Consider the following 9,689-nt stretch of genomic DNA (forward strand, 5'->3'; position numbering starts at 1 on the left):
GCAGGATCACTCTATTTTTGCTGAATCTTTGTGAGAAGTGACACTGTGAAGCTCCCAGGTGACTGCCACAGCCAGGGATTTCTGACTGTAGGAGCAGCTCCAGGAGTATAGGGCACAAGGATCCAGCAGCAGGGTGGGGGACACAGCACATGGTTCTGGAGTGCCTGGCACCTGGTGACTTCAGCAAGGAGACCACTCAGCTTACAACTCTGGCAGGGAGGCACAGCGTGGCGGCTCCTGCAGGGCAGAGTGCAGGAGGCAGGGCATCAGATGTGCAGCTATAGCAGGGCAGGATGCAAGGCTCTGGCCAGGCAGGGCATGAGGCACTTCTCATGAGCCTCCTTCCACAGTCTCTGTAGGGTTTAGGCTCCTGATGTGTCAGGCAATGGAGAAAGGGTGGACTGGAAGTTCAGAATGGCAGGGAAAACATTAGTTCAATTTCTCTGCCTCGCAAGAGAGTGCTCAGGGTCACAACAGGGTCCCTCTGGGGAAGTAGATTCCATTTCCTACAGCTCTCACCTGTGGGGTAAAAGAAGAGGTCCTCAGTTCACTGTTCACCTGTAGAAAACCTACACGAGAAAATGAAAAGAAAAAGAAGTGAAAAAGAAAAATAAACTAATTTCTTGGGAGAGGGGATGGACACTTTCCTCTGGGATGAATTTTGTACTTGAAGTTAGGTTTCTTAGTGTCACAGCTTGCCTCAACAGAGGTGACCTGCAGTTATCACTCTTCTCTCTCAGCTTGGCTCCCAGTGTTCAGCTTAATTGTGTACTTTCTGGACATTATCCTTCCTTCTGCATGGGATCTTCTGTCAGAGGCTGGGTCCAGTTGGCCATCTTGCCCCTCTCCACTTCATGGCACTGGTTTTTGAGGAAATACAGCTTTATTGTAATGCTGGCAAGAAGGCAACTCTCATATCTGCCCCTGTGCTGTGGCTTGGGACAGATTTTATAGGCAGAAGGTAATGAGGTATGATCTCAATGAAACCTGCAATGAGGTTATGCCAGCAGGAATGATTTATTACATCATGAATCATGCCATGAGGTGATGGCTTTTTAATTCTGTGCCCATTCTTTGATCCCACCACTTAGGTACTCTGATTATGGTTATACACTTGGATCATATGGCAATGCTCATGTGAGGCAAATTGCACCCTGAGAATCCATGGCAACTAAAAAAGAAAACTCACCATTTTGTTAAACAATATTGAAACATATTGGGCTGGTTCTTAAGTTACAAGTACAATATCAAAGTTAGTGTTCTTAATCATCAAATCATTTGCAAACACGGTACACTTGTAAAAATCCTTTTTGCTTTGTGACCAAACAAAAACAAATGATAGCCCAGATATGATCTAAAAGCTATACTTTCCAAACCCTGCCTTAGAATTGAGGTCCTAAGGCTTGCCTTACTTCCTACTGCTATTACAAAAATATCATAAAATGGACATTCTATAAGCAATAAAAATTCATTTGTCACAGTTTTGGAGTCCAAAAAGTCCAAGATCAAGGTGCTAGCATATTAAGTAAGTGATGAGGGCCTATTCCTCATAGGCAACAAATTCTTATACCCTCACGTAGTGGAAAGAGCAAACGAGTTTCATTGAGCCTCTTTTATAAGGACATTAGTTTCATTCATGAAAGTTCTACCCCTCTAAATCTAAATATCTCCCAATATCATAACTTTGGGAGTTAAAATTTTAGCATATAATTTAGGGAGAACACATTGAAATCACACCAAAATAAACTGTAGAACTCCTTTAATAACTAGAAACTATTTAAAATACAGTTTACAAAAGTATATAATAACTGAACTCTTATCTCTCCATACATTAATGCCCTTTATATATTTTCCATCTCAGTAAATATCAATTTTTTTCTTGAGAAGATTTTAGGTGCCAAGCATAGTGGTTCATGCCTGTAATCCTAGCACTCTGGGAGGCTGAGGAGGGTAGATCATCTGAGCTCAGAAACTTGAGCCCAGCCTAAGCAAGACCGAGACCCTGTTTCTACTAAAAATAGAAAAAACAAAGAAAGAAACAATAAAAAGACACCCTAGACAGATATTGTGGCAGGCGCCCTTGGTTCCAGCCACTCAGGAGCTTGAAGTTAAAGGATCTTCTGAGCCTAACAGTTTGAGGACGCTATGTGCTATGATGCCATGGCACTCTACCCAGGGCAACAAAGTGAGACTCTGTCTCAAAAAATATATATGTATAACACACCCAACAGGACTCTGGGGTCATTGTGATCAGGGGCACAAAACTTGTGGCCTCCCTGTGAATAAATCTCTACATGTGAAGAAGAAGAAAAAAATGAGAAATGCATGTGGTGGGTGTATGGGTGATCACTGTATAATTTTTTCAAATGTACTGTATGTTTAAAAATTTGCCTGATAAAATATTGGAAAATTTAAGAAAAGGAGAGAAGAGAATACAAAAGAAGCTTCCAGGGGAAAAGAAAAAAGAGAGATAAGGGCTTTGAGGCCAAAATCCTTATGGATATTCTCCACATTTTTTTCTTTTACTCATAACCCATATTCAAATGATAAGGAATTTACAGTGTTAAAGTATTCAAAATATATTCACAATCTTAGAACTTATTACTTCTATTGTCAATAGTGAAGTCCAAGCCACCATCATTTCTCACTTAGATTATTTTGATAGTTCCCTAATAGATTTTTCTTCTCTCACCTTCTTCTCCTATAATGTATTCTTCACACAGCTGCTGGGGTTATTATTTATAAGTCAGATTACATAATTTCGCTGCTCTGAATGTCTGATGGCAGCCTTTTTAATACTCAGGAAAATATGATTAATGGTCTAGTCTTCTTCCCATCTCTCCTGCCATTTCCTTCCACATTGTCACTTCAGTTTTCTCTGAAATATTGCAAGGGTTAATAAAGACAAATATGGTCATTATATAGTGGTAAATGTAGCAACTCAACAAGAAGATATAACAATTTTAAATATATGTGCAGCTAACAGGATACCCCAGATACATAAAACAAGTTCTACTAGAGCTAAGGAAGTAAATAGTAGCATTATAATTGCCAGGAACTTTAATGTACCACTATCATAGCTGGACAAATTATTAAAGCAGAAAATAAATAAAAACCCTGAACTTAAATAGGAACCTAAAACAAATGGACATAACAGACATTTACAAAATGTTCTACCCCAAAACTAGTGAATATATATTCTTATCAGCACTTAGGATATTTGTCAACATTGATTATATCTTAGACTAATAAAACATGTCTCAACAAATTGAAAAATCTCAAAATCATACCTTACATCTTCTCAGACTACAGTGTAATAAAACTAGAAATCAATTCCAAAAATAATACTCAATTCTACACAAGTTAATAAAAATTAAACAACCTGACATTGACTAATTGTTGGATCAATACTGATATTAACATAGGAATCAGAAGACTCCTCAAACTGAACAAAAAATGGGACAAGACTATGAAAATCTATGGAACTCAGAAATACATTCCTATGGGGAAAATTCATAGTCTCAAATGCCCACATAAAAAGTCAGAAAGATCGCAAATTAACAACCTAATATCATATCTCAAGGAACTAGAAAAGAAAGAGCAAACTAAACCCAAAGCCGGCAGAAGAAAACAATTAACAAAGATTGTAACACAACTAAATCAAATGGAAAATAAAATACAAAGGATCAATGAAAGAAAATGTTGGTTCTTTGAAAAGATAAAGAAAATTGATATACTTCTTGCTAGATTAACCAAGAATCAAAAAGAAATTTTTCTGATAAGCTCAATCAAATTTGAAAAAGGAGATATAGCAACTGATGATACCACAGAAATACAAAACATGATTCATGAATACTATGAGAATCTCTATGCATATACACTAAAAGGACATAGAGGAAATGGATGAATTCCTGGAAACCCACAATCACCCAAGATTCAATCAGGAAGAAGACTCAATCAGAAGAAAACTAATTAATGAGCAGTGAGATGAAAGCAGTATAAACACTCTTCCAACAACAACAAAAATAACTCCTACACCATATACATTCACAGCTCCATCACACCTAACCTACAAAGAAGAGCTGGTACTCATACTACACAAATTATTCCATAACATTGAAAAGAAGGGATTCCATAACATTGAAAAGAAATAGATTATTTCCCAAATCATTCTATGAAGCCAATATCACCTTGATGCCAAAGCCAGTAAAGGGTTAAAATAAAACTAATATCCCTCATGAATATAGATTCAAAAATTCCCAATAAAGTACTAGCAAAATGATTCAACAGCACATCAAAATTAATTAATTCACCTTGACCAAGTGGGTTTTAGTTCAGGAATACAAAGAAGATTCAATATATGTAAAACAATAAATATGATCAACACATAAACAGAAGTGAAAAGAGAGACCAAATGATCCTATTAACAGATGTAGAAAAAGCATCAGAAAAAATCCAGAGAGACTAAACAACCTTTTGCTTAATAACAGCTATGTCAAAAAGGAGATAAAGAAAGCAATCATAAGATTCCTCAAACTGAACGGCAATGTGCTGGGTGTCTAGTTGGCACCAACACTGGACCACGGCCAGCAAGGGAGATGGCACTGAGGAAAGGATGAAACTTACACCGAACTTTGTGCATAAAACTGGAAGCCTGGAAGGACATACACTATATGATGTGCCTAGAGTGGCAGTATGAGAACAGTGCAGCACTGGTCCTGTTTCCTGGAATCTTTTTATTGAGTGCATAACAGAGTATACATGCAAGGATGCATAGTAGTCAGTCATCAGCACTCAAAGTTAAGAATGGGAAAGGGGAAATTACATCCCCCAGGGAGGTTGAGTAAAGGGTGAACAGGGACATAGTGTGGTAGAACATCTGAGGTGGCCAGATAATGGTGCAACCATAAGAGAGGGGGGGAAGAGCAACTCTCATCTCCTCAGACAGACATCTCAGCTTCTCTAGCCTAAGTTACTAGTTGACTGCCTAGGCAGTTTCAGCTGCCTACACTATTTGCAGATTGCTCCCTGCAGGTTAGTCACACACGCATTCCCCTGACTAAGCCCCTTACCCTGAGTTGGAAGCACCATGAGGAATTCAGTCTCTCCATTTTCCACAGCAACAAATTCACAAGCTATCAAAACCTGTAGAATACTACAAAAGCAGGCCTGAGAGGGTAATTTATCACATTAAATTCCTATAACAGAATTGACTGAGTGTAAATCCACAATGTAACAAATTATTTCAAGAAACCAGAAAAGGAAAAAAAATCCAATCTCAAATCCAGTAGTAGAAAAAAAAAATTAGATCAGCACTAAATGAAACCAAGAAATAATCAAAATAACCAACAAAATCATTCAGAAGATTAACAAAATAAAATTTTATTTTTGAAAAGATAAATAAAATGGATAAAACTTTGGCCATAATAACCACAAACAGAAAAGTAAAATCTCTAATAAGCTTAATCAGTAACATAAAAAAAATGGGAAATAATAATAGATACCACAGAAACTAAAAAAATTCTTTGTTCAGAAATTTGAAAATATGAAGGAAATGGATAAATTCCTGGGATCACACCATCTCCCTAGACTTAACCAGGTAGAAATAGAACTCCTGAACAGACCAATATCAAGGTCCAAAATTGCAACAACAATAAAAATGATTTAAACAAAAAGAAGTCCTGGACCAAGTGGTTTCACACCAGAATTCTTCAAATAAGCGCTTGCACCTATATTGCAGAACCTGTTCCAAATCATTGAGAAGGAAGGAAACCTCCACAATTTCTTCTATGGTACAAATATCACTCTAACACCAAAACCAAGAAAAGACTCAATAAAAAAGAAAACAATAGACCAATGCAAAAATACTCAATAACATACTAGAAAATGGAATCCATTATTTAAAAAATATATATATCACAACCAGCTGGGCTTTTTCCTACAGAGTCAAGGCTGGTTCAACATACAAAAATTCATAAAGGTAATTCAGCACATGAATATAAGTAAAAACAAAGACCATATGATCCTCTCAAGGGATGACAGACAAAATTCAGTGTCTTTTTTTCTTTTTTTGGTAAATAAGAATGTTTAAGAAAATTGGCACAGAGGGCCCTTTTCTTAAATTGATACAAGCCATTTCCAGCAAATCCACAGCTAATGTTATACAGAATGGAGACAAACTGAAAGCATTTCCCCATACAACTGAAACAGGACAGGGGTTTCCACTATCACCACTGTTGTTTGACACAGTGCCAGAAGTCCTAACCAAAACAATTAGTCAAGTGAAGGATATCAAGTATATCCACCTGGGGAAAGAGGATGCCAAACTATTTCCCCTTACTAACAATGTTATATGATACTTGGAAAACTTCAAGGTCTCAACCACAAGACTCCAAGATGTGATTAAGAAATACAGCAAGGTCTCAGTATATAAAATCAATATTCACAAATCAGTAGTCTTCATATATGCCAACAACAGGTATGCTGAGAATCAAAGCCAAGGTATAATATCCTTCACAATAACACCAAAGAAAATGACTTAGCTTGAAATTTACTTAACAAATGATATTACAAATCTCTACAAAGAGAACTATGAAACATGGAGAAATGAAATAGCATAGCAGAGGATTTTAACAGATTTAAAAAGATACCATGATGATGGCTAGGAAGAATAAACATTGTTAAGCTGTCTATACAATCCAAAGAAATCTACAGCTTCAATGCAATTCCCATTAAAATATCAATGTCCTACCTTTGAAGATCTTGAAAACATAGTCCTCTGTTTCTTATGGAACCACAAGAAAACCTCAATTGCAAACACAATTCTCTGAAATAAGAAAAAAATATGGAGGCATCATGCTGCCAGACTTCAGATTATACTATAAGTCTACAATAATCAAAACAACATGATAATGGCATAAAAATAGAGACATAGGTCTATGGAAAAGAACGATAACCTAGAAATAAAACCAGTCCCATATTACTATCTGACCTTTGATAAAGGAAGTGAAAGCATATATTGGGTGAAAAGAATCCCTGCTTAGTAAATGCTTCTGGGGGGTGGAGCATGATGGCAGACAGAAAAGACATTAGCCAAATTCTCCTGCAGCCATAGGGAAGAGAAAGAGGGATAGGCAATCCCCAGCATGGAATATTTGCATGTAGTGGTAATTCTCAGTGTGCAGTGAAGTGGTGAACTATCGTAATTACTGGAGATCCAGCACACAAGACAAGTTTCTGCAAGCATGCCCTAGCCGGTGGTGGTAGCAGACAGCACCCACCCCCACAGAAGTCCTCTAGGAAGCCTTTAGCAATTTTCAGTTCTTGGCGGAAGCTGGACATTGAGTGGAAAGATCAGAGAAGTATGCACTCCTGAGCAGATTTTGGTTGCCAGACTGGGGTGCAGTCTGAAGGGCTTCTGCCATGGTCTGGCAGTGGGTGAAGCATCCATGTAGGGAAAGTCCCCAGACAGGGGGCCAGACATTGTCCTGAAGGTTCAGAAGGTTGTGAGGGTAGGCCTCTTGCAGGGGCCTAAGAAGGCAGTCTGAGTTCTCCCTGTGGAGAGTGGACCTACATTCATGACAGGCCTAGGGACTGTGGAAAGACTGGAGAAGAATGCACTCCCGATCAGAATCTAGTGGCCAGCTTGGGAGCAAGTGAAACATCCATAGAGGGAAAGTCCCAAGACAGGGGCTACCACTTTTATAAGATCACCAGAAGGCCCTGAGGGAAGGCCTCTTGCTGAGGTCTTACTGCTCCTGGTCTGAGTTCTGCCTGCAGGGAGCAGACCTACACTCGAGACAGGCCCAGGGACTCCTGCACTCCACAGGTACTGTTGTGGGAGAAATCTGTGAGACCTGCTTCTGAAGAATTTTTGACAGCTATGGAATCCAGGTCAGCAGGGCCTGAGAGCTGAGCAGGTGAACAGGCGATCACTAGGAACTAAGCAGGCAAACAGCTCTAAGCCTGGGAACAAGAGAGAGGTTAACAGCTGTTGTTAGTTCCCAAATTCACTGCCACCTGGTGTCCAGGAAGTATACTGCAACATAAATATATTACTACTAAAGTCAGATCCCTAAGGCATATATATATATATATGAATGTTTTATATATATATGTATTTATATACACACACATATATATACATACATATATATATATGTTTTTATGACTGTTGTTTTTTTCTTTTTCACTTCCTTCCTTTCTCTATTGGTTGCTGAGATTCCTTACATCAGGCTATTTGAGATGTTTTTCTCTTTATCTTGTGTTTTGTTTTTGCTAAGTTGCTTGGCTGGTTCTTTTCCTGATTTCTATTTTTAAATTCCACAAGAGCAAGGGCTCCTGTATTTTTTGTTGTTTGTTGCAGAATTTTAGCTTGATTTATTCTATCTCCCAACTTTACTCCTCAGCATTCTCTCAGTTGACAGAAACTCTTCTACTTGTCTAATCTCTCCCTCATAAAGTGCTTCTGCATCAGCTAAGATATTCCTCCCTTTTATTTATTTTTTTGTTTCTTTTCTTCTTGGTTGCTGTGTTTCTTCTTTCTTTCTTCATTCCTCTTCCCTCCTTCTCCTTTATTTGATTCAATGGTACATTTAATTTCCTTTATCTATTCTTATATTTTCATATTATTGCATTATTTTTCTTCTTTTTCCACCCTTTCTTGGCTGAGGGTGGGAATGACAAAGTGGTGGTATGGCAAGTAGACTGCAGCAGTAGTCTGACTGAAGGTGGCCAGGAGAAATTTCTACCATTGGCCCCAGGAAGAAAGTATTAGGAAGATCACACTGCAGAACTTTTCTATTTTTCTTTTCTTTTCTCTTTCTTTTTTCATTATTACTCAATTTTTCCTCCTTGGCTTTTGTGTTTGTTCATTTTCTTCTCTTCCTAATTTTGACAAATGAAGAGTCTGACTGTGTTCAGGCTGGTAAGGAATGCCTGATTTCGAGGAACTCACCAAGCCTAGTTTCTCAAAACCCTTGAAGTATAGGCATGGCTGTACCACCATGATGAAAAATGACATTTCTTCTATCACCCTCATTCTCCCCTCTTGTCCTCCATTTTGCATGTTCTTCAATGTTCTTCAGTTATTCTCCTCCCTCTTTTAGTTTTCTTTTTCTTTCCTTGTTTTTTATCTTACTTATTCTTTCTTTTTTCCACCTTTTTTTTCTTATCCTTTCCACTTGCTTATGACAACCCTCCTCCACCTTCTGACCCCATACCAAGAGGCCTTTTCATGACCTAAAATCTGAAATAAGGTAACTTGAAGCAAAGGAAGAAGTGAGAAGGAAAAAGGTGCACAAAGATGTGAATAAGAAAAAAGCACACATGAGGAGGAACCAAAAGAAAAATGCAGGCACCATGAAGGATCAAAATAGAGCAACTCCTCCAAGAGACCATGAGGCAATTTTTAAAGAAGATTCCTTCTATAAGTAATTAATGGATTTGACAAAAAAGGGAATTTAAAATATGGATAATTAAGACAATAAAGGGATTGGATGAGAAAATGGAAAGACAGACCTGAAAGTCAGATGAGAGATATGCAGAATATAGAAAAGACATGGATGAAAGGTCTTTATGAAATGGAGACAATCGTGGAATGTAAAGAAGCAGTAGAAAGTATCAAAAATAGATTAGACAACAGAGAAAAAATAACATCAAAGTTAGAGGAAAACATCTCTGAGTTAACA

At 37.8% G+C, this 9,689-nt stretch overlaps 1 pseudogene; it reads left to right on the top strand.

Annotated features, from left to right (window-relative positions):
- The first annotated feature begins 2,182 nt into the window (after positions 1-2,182).
- On the top strand, positions 2,183-2,298 carry LOC111721811 (annotated as a pseudogene).
- Positions 2,299-9,689: the final 7,391 nt, after the last annotated feature.

The sequence above is a fragment of the Otolemur garnettii genome, unplaced genomic scaffold (genome assembly GCF_000181295.1).
Source record: "Otolemur garnettii isolate 467f Iridium unplaced genomic scaffold, OtoGar3 scaffold00186, whole genome shotgun sequence".
Taxonomy (NCBI): domain Eukaryota; kingdom Metazoa; phylum Chordata; class Mammalia; order Primates; family Galagidae; genus Otolemur; species Otolemur garnettii.